The following is a 6,859-nucleotide window of genomic DNA, read 5'->3' as shown; positions in this document are numbered from 1 at the left end:
AGAGCTACAGGCGGAGTTATTTCATGTAGACAATTGTTAATAAACACTTGTATCTTCTGGATGATGACTTTCGTAGTTCTCCAGATTTCCGTCACATACAGTAGAACTGTCTTGACATTTGTATTGAAAATCCTGAACTTGGTGTTGGTTGGTTGACATAGAGTTGTTTTGAGTTCCAGATATTCTTCAATTGTAAATATGCTGCTATTGCTTTGCCGATCCGCGCTTTCACATCTGCATCAGATCCACCGTGTTCATGAATGATGCTGCTCAGATATGTCAATGCTTTTACATCTTCCAAATCTTCTCCGTGAAGTGTGATTGGATTGTCGCATGCTGTGTTGTATCGGAGAATCTTGCTTTTCCCTTTGTGTATATTGTAGGGGTAAACTAAGATATAACAGTTGTCCAATATTGTTTAATTTGTCAATAATTTTCTATCAGGACAAATATGATGGTCTACGATGTAACCAATCATTTGTTTTAAAGTATATGATATATGAAAATTCTGATTATAATCTATAATTTGTTATACTGATTGTCATTACATATAATGACCGAAAAATGGTTATATTTAAACTTATATCTTCTATTGCCATCGATAAAATGTACTTCTTTTCCGACATGGCTATAATATATAAATCATGGCTTCTTTTTAGACTTCAAAGATATTTTTGATACGATAGGATATATATTTATTATTCTAAGGTTTTTTAATTGGTATTTATCTAAAATCAGACTGTGATCTTATGTAGTGTTGTATGTGAACCATATTGATAGGTCTCAAATAAATGGTAAGCAGTTATTAGGTGATTCCCGATTCAGTCAGTCGGTAACAATGTATGACCAGGTACATGTATGTATCGGTCCAAGTTGCCACATCTCATTAACATAACAAGACAAACACCAAATTCATGGAAGTAGTTGCTTTTATGGTAGTAATATATAAAAGAAAGATTGCGTTTAAGGATATAATACAGGAAAAAAGAATTGGTTTGTAGAAAGAAAGGTATAAATCAATTTTAATCTAATGGTTTAAGGGAAGACAAAGAGTGTATATACTTATGTCCTTGTGATCGATTCCACTATTCCACTACCTTCGTAGTGAACGAACACCCAGGTGGGGAAAATCAATTTACTGTCTTATACACAATTACACTGTGGTTTAGTTGTACTTCGGTTTGAGCACTCGGGCAGTATCCCAACGCTCACACAAGTCGAATGATTTGTGTGGTGCATATTTATTTCGTTCCATCTTGTACCACTGTACCATTAGTGTTACGTGCTATTTATATCTGCAAACACAAGTAGCATACACCACACCTGTTTCATTAGTACATGAAGAAAAACAGTTTTTAAGGAATATTCTTAGTTCTTCTAGAAATTAAGAAAATAACTTTTAATTATCAGTTGATATCAACTACTCACTTATAAAGAAACCAGTAATCAATGGTCAAACGTTTCATTATTCCTTACAATTTCATCTGACAGTGTTGTTTCGATTCCTTAACATATGGAACTCTGAAAATTTGATACTCAGAGAATTGTATAAATTTATTATTTAGGTAGAAGTAGGTGACTGACTTCTCCTTAATTCATTCAAGTCATGACATAAAACGACTGTTCTTGGATATCATCACTTTAATCAGCCATAGTTAGTTGTTAGACATGAATCATTCAACCGCACGATTCACATATATTCATTGGAAACTTAAGTCAATTCAACCCATACATTCCAAACATTTTTTACACGTGGATTAATGATGCTATTCAACTTTCTGAAACAAAGTACTTGAAGTGAAATCCAAACTTTCGGCTAAATCGTTGTAAATCAATTGATTTCATTCATAAACCATCTCATCATATTTACCCAGTACATTTCCTTTTATTTTGTAGATGTAAACAATGATATAAACGAATTGTATTGTACATCATTTCAGTTAAGAAACTTCCAATTTTCGTGTTTTCTAAAAGACATTAGAGATACAGAGATAAGAAAATATTCATTTGTGTTTTGATTCAAAACACTTTTCTCAGTTTATATTATTGACGCTATTATTATTATCATCATCATTAATTTTGTTATTAAAGATCTGCAAATTCCTATCTTGTTCGCTCAACCGCTCCCTCCCCCTCACCCACTGACAAATTACATTTCCGTGATTATCGATACAATATCTAATTATATTCAAATTAAAACATTTGATGGTCGGATCTATTCCTTTGATATTGATTAAAATCACATTGATCCTCTCCTGTTCTTTTCATTTCTCTATCCTATTTTCCCTGTTTCTTTTTTAATGTTTCTAAATTAATAGTAACTCTTTTCTATTTCAATTAAAATGTAATAAATTTGTTGTTATAATCACTTCTTCTTCTTCTAAATTGTTTTTTTTAATGTTTTGTTTTAGTGCGTAGACATGTAAATTTGTAGGTATATACATATGTATATGCATATTCTCATGTGCGTGTGTGTGTGTGTGTATGAATGGAATAATCATCATTGGTATATTACGCTAGTTACTATTACACTAGTTACTATAATTATTCTTCTCTGAGTGTGCTCTAATATATAAATATGAAAACATATATATGCACAATTGTATATGTGTGTTTATCTTTTCCAATAAATAAATAAATAAATAAATAATCACTGAGATAATCAACTAATCAGGATTCTTTTGATTTTTTTTCTCCCCCCGATATTCATGATTTCACTTGTACAAATTTGCTGATTGGCTATTGGAAAGTTGTTTGTTTTTTTTTGGTGTTTTTTTTGAAAATATACAAATTCAATGTTCAATTATTTTAAAATAAGATTTATGTAGCAAGAATTAATCAGAGACAAATAATATTCGTCTAAACATTTTTTGTTTCATTGAATGTATCTTTGAAAATCCTTCAACTGGTGTGTTCAAATAAATAAATTAATTTTTTTTAAAAAATATTGGTTTTCAATAGAAGGATTTTAATTTTACCGGATTAATTCGAATCAATTATAGTGTAAGTCATTTTATTTAAATCTTTATATTTTATTTTTTTAATTGTTGTTTTTGATATTTTGAACTAGAGATGATGGAGAAGATTTGTAGATCAGGTGGTTGATTTTGGTGGAGTTTTGTTCTCTGAACGGACGCACCCTTCACCTTTGCCTACACGAACATCAATTAGCAGTCAAACGCCATGATATCTCCTCAATTATATCAATACACGTGGACAACTGCGGACACTCATTCGATTGGGAAAATGTGGAAAACTTAGACAGAGGAAATTTCAAAAACACCAGAGAATTTTTAGAAGCCTGGCACTCAAGTTAATCAGCAATCAACAAGCATGTTGAAATCAATCCAATTTACCAACCAGTCAGGAAAATCATGCACAAATATAGGAACAAAACTCAAACCGGTGGGAGACACAGCCAAAACAAAGAAGTAAACAATGACAAATTTAAGGTCAATAAGAACCAATCAATATCGAGGTGCACAGAACAAGCTGTGAAAAACATATGGAGAAATTCGAACACTTCACTTCTATCTGAAGTTTGTGCTGATGATGTCGTTCAGAAGAACGATGAAAGCTCCACGACCAAACCATCCAACTCAGAGAACAAAACTCCACCAAAACTTTGAACTAGGAAATAGACTCATTGAATAGATGGTCTGTTATTATATGTTTTAATAAGTCGTTAATGGCCGTTAATGGTCGTCAGGGAAATCAAGAATGTTCGTTTCATCTTATTTTGGGGGGGGGGGATTTTTCAATCTTCCCTTTTCTCCGGCTTTTTAATTGGCTCTCTCAGTCTCCAACATTTTCCGGAGATTTTATATGCGTATATTCATTGATGCTTTAGTTTTAAGAAGGAGCAACGGCCTTTTGGTTTCTGAATAATCTCGGATTTCATCACGTACTGATGGAACTGTTCTAACCGATGATCCTTTAACTCTCAGATCAGAAATTAAATGATTTAAAGGATTAATTCTGGTTAGCATTTGCTTTGACAGTGTTGTTATTCACTAGATGAGCTTGCTAACTCCATACCTTAAGTTCGTCCTTTATTCGAACTTGGGTTCGTCAATAACCTTGATAGGACTACAGGCAGGGTTTAGTTGAAAGTAGTCGGCAGAAAATGTTGCATTTAGATGTTGCATTAGTTGACATTTATTAACCAGGTATACCTGTTGTATAAATGGAATTAATGCTCCTATGGGATTCGGACCCACCTTATGACTGACTTTAATTTTCAGTATCAGACACTTAGATATTACAATTTAATGTTTATTTATTCTGTGAGTAAATTGAGTACCTTTTACCATCATAATAAGTTGATCTAATAAAGAAAATATTAAAATGTCATTTAGACCAAATTATGTAATAGATAGATTAAAATCAAATCCTAGTGGAATTATCAAGGTTTCGTTTAGAAGTAATTATTCAACCATAATATTCAATGTTTAATCCGTAAACATTATTTACCCACTATTCTTGTACAAATCATTTTAGTGATTTTGATAAGAAGTGAATGATCACCTATAAGGTTAATCTATAATTTTTGCAGTAATTTAAAAGTGATCAGCTGAAAAACTATGAATCCCTCAATCGAATTCGTTGGAGATTTTTGTGAATTTATTAGTTATAAAGTTAACCGACCAACGGATCTTAGACTATTTCCAGGACGCGCGATTCGTCCTGGATTCCACTGATAAGCACTATCCATCTTTGCTTATAATGCTTGTAAATTAAGGTATTATCGAGACAATACTCACAGTATGCATGTATACCAATAAGAGACTGTTCAACTGCAGTCCTAAACATCAATGGGAAGATTCAAATAAAACAATACCAGGTGAATAAAACAAAAAAACGTTTAGCTATATATAGTTAGATAAAAATAAAAACTTATCAAATAATGCATATCAAATAACTATGAACGTCAAACGATAAAGTGATTGTATGAATATTATACATAAAAAGACGTTGATTGTAGTGATAGAAGTTAATTGTTATAATCATGAGCTTAAAAGTCATTAACTTGGAGATAGGATTCTAAACTTCTAGTGAGAAGCTGTAATGATTGGTTTTTTCTTGAAACATTTCTAAACATTAGTCACTAATAACATTAAACAATCGTCTTACTACTGCACAAATGAATCGAAGTTGGAAATAGGTTACATGTGTTGTCATCTCAGTGATCTAATGGTAAATGGGTCCGCCCATAGACTTGAGCTTATGGATTCGGATCATTGTGAACCATTGTACTATTTAAAGAGCTTCTATCAGAATGAAGTGACTATCTAGTACTCTATAGTTCTTCCTTTTATGCCAAACAAGAATAATCCTCGACCAATATCACATATAAATTTAAAAAATCTCTGCAGAACCACAATAATTAAAGCTAGTGATAACTCATTAGTATATTTGTATGTTATTCTGTATTATTTTGAGCTTATATTCTAAAGTTATCACTACATTTTTTATTTTGAACACAATTAATGCTTAAATTCATTTGGTATCGCTTTACTTGTATCTTCTCATTGTTATTTGGGACTGCAATTGATCAGTAATTTGATAGCACATGTGCATCCTGTGAGGATTGCCTCGTTAGTGCCTTAATTCACAAGCATTATAAACAAAAACGGATAGTGGATAGCAGTGGAATCCAGGACGCGCGTTTCGTCCTATTTAGTATTCGTCAGCTGGATGTACCTGTATCCCAGAGTTGATGTTCACTCCGGGACTGTAACCCAGTACCGTTCGCTTCAAACGTGATCGCGTTATCCACTTAGCTACTGAGTCCTGATAACCACCTGCTTGTGAAATGGGGTGAAGTTTAAATTCACTTGGTGTTGTTTCTTTAGCAAGACGTAGACAAACATATATATCAATGAATCTAACGTTAGCTCTATAATTTTTAATGGTATTCTAAAGGTAGAAAAAATTCACCTCTGATGTTGGTCAGTATGATAGTGACTATCAATCACTGATTAGAGAGTCTCATAATTGTAAAGTGATATAGTATAACAATTACTATGTTCCCTTGTAGTGAACGAGAACACAAGTAAGGACAATCGAATATAGTTGAACACAAAATTACAGAACATCTTCGTAAAATCTGAGAACCATAAAATAAATACTTCATTTGCAAAATGTTAATCAATCGTCTCAGACTTCATTGTTCCTTCGTTTCCATACCGATCATTTTTTTGTTCTTGTCCTCTTTTCTTTGATCTTCTTAACCTTCTACAGTCAGGTATTCCACTTTCGATTGACGATACATACTACTTATATCTGTCGACATCAGGAGCACACACCACACCCTTAATTAATGTTCATTATTAAATATTAAGGAAGACTATGTTGTTCGTCTTTATGATTGTTAAGAATCATCTACAGAGTATATTCTTAATAATCAGAAAAACACTTATGTTCATCCATCAAGATTTTAACTTTATTGACTACCTCATTTTAAAATGTGTTCAATTCTAATTTTCAACTGAAGTTTATTATAGATAAGTTGCACACTCAAACTGACACATCTAGTGATCTGTTAATGGACATAATTCTGTTTGCTCTATCCTAACTGGATTGTAAATAGGTGACATTATTAACTAAAGCATTCGTTAAATAGTTAAATATACAAACGATATAAATTTCTTGTAGATTATGAAATGAAGAATTAACGAGGACAGATAAACGAAGAAAACTAGAGTCACAAATTGTTGTAGAACACGTTTAGATGTAGCGTAACGAATTCCATTTTTTATTTTATCATCTAACAAGATAACTCGTTTCCTTACTCCTTAAAGTTATTATCACTTTTAATCTATCTAACATGTACTATTTTGCTTAGGACTGATATTCT

The 6,859-nt window shown here is 31.9% G+C and overlaps 1 protein-coding gene across 1 annotated transcript in view; it reads left to right on the top strand.

The window, feature by feature from the left end:
• Positions 1–631: 631 nt before the first annotated feature.
• Positions 632–6,859, top strand: part of LAMC1_27 (Laminin subunit gamma-1) — a gene marked incomplete at both ends in the record, with an annotated part of 26,891 nt that continues 20,663 nt past the window's right edge. Inside the window, 2 exons of the mRNA XM_051212411.1 lie at positions 632–2,908; positions 2,962–3,003. The remainder of the gene's footprint in view (positions 2,909–2,961; positions 3,004–6,859) is intronic.

This window comes from Schistosoma haematobium, chromosome ZW, assembly GCF_000699445.3.
Source record: "Schistosoma haematobium chromosome ZW, whole genome shotgun sequence".
Lineage (NCBI taxonomy): Eukaryota > Metazoa > Platyhelminthes > Trematoda > Strigeidida > Schistosomatidae > Schistosoma > Schistosoma haematobium.
This window is presented reverse-complemented; position numbering and strand designations above follow the sequence as displayed.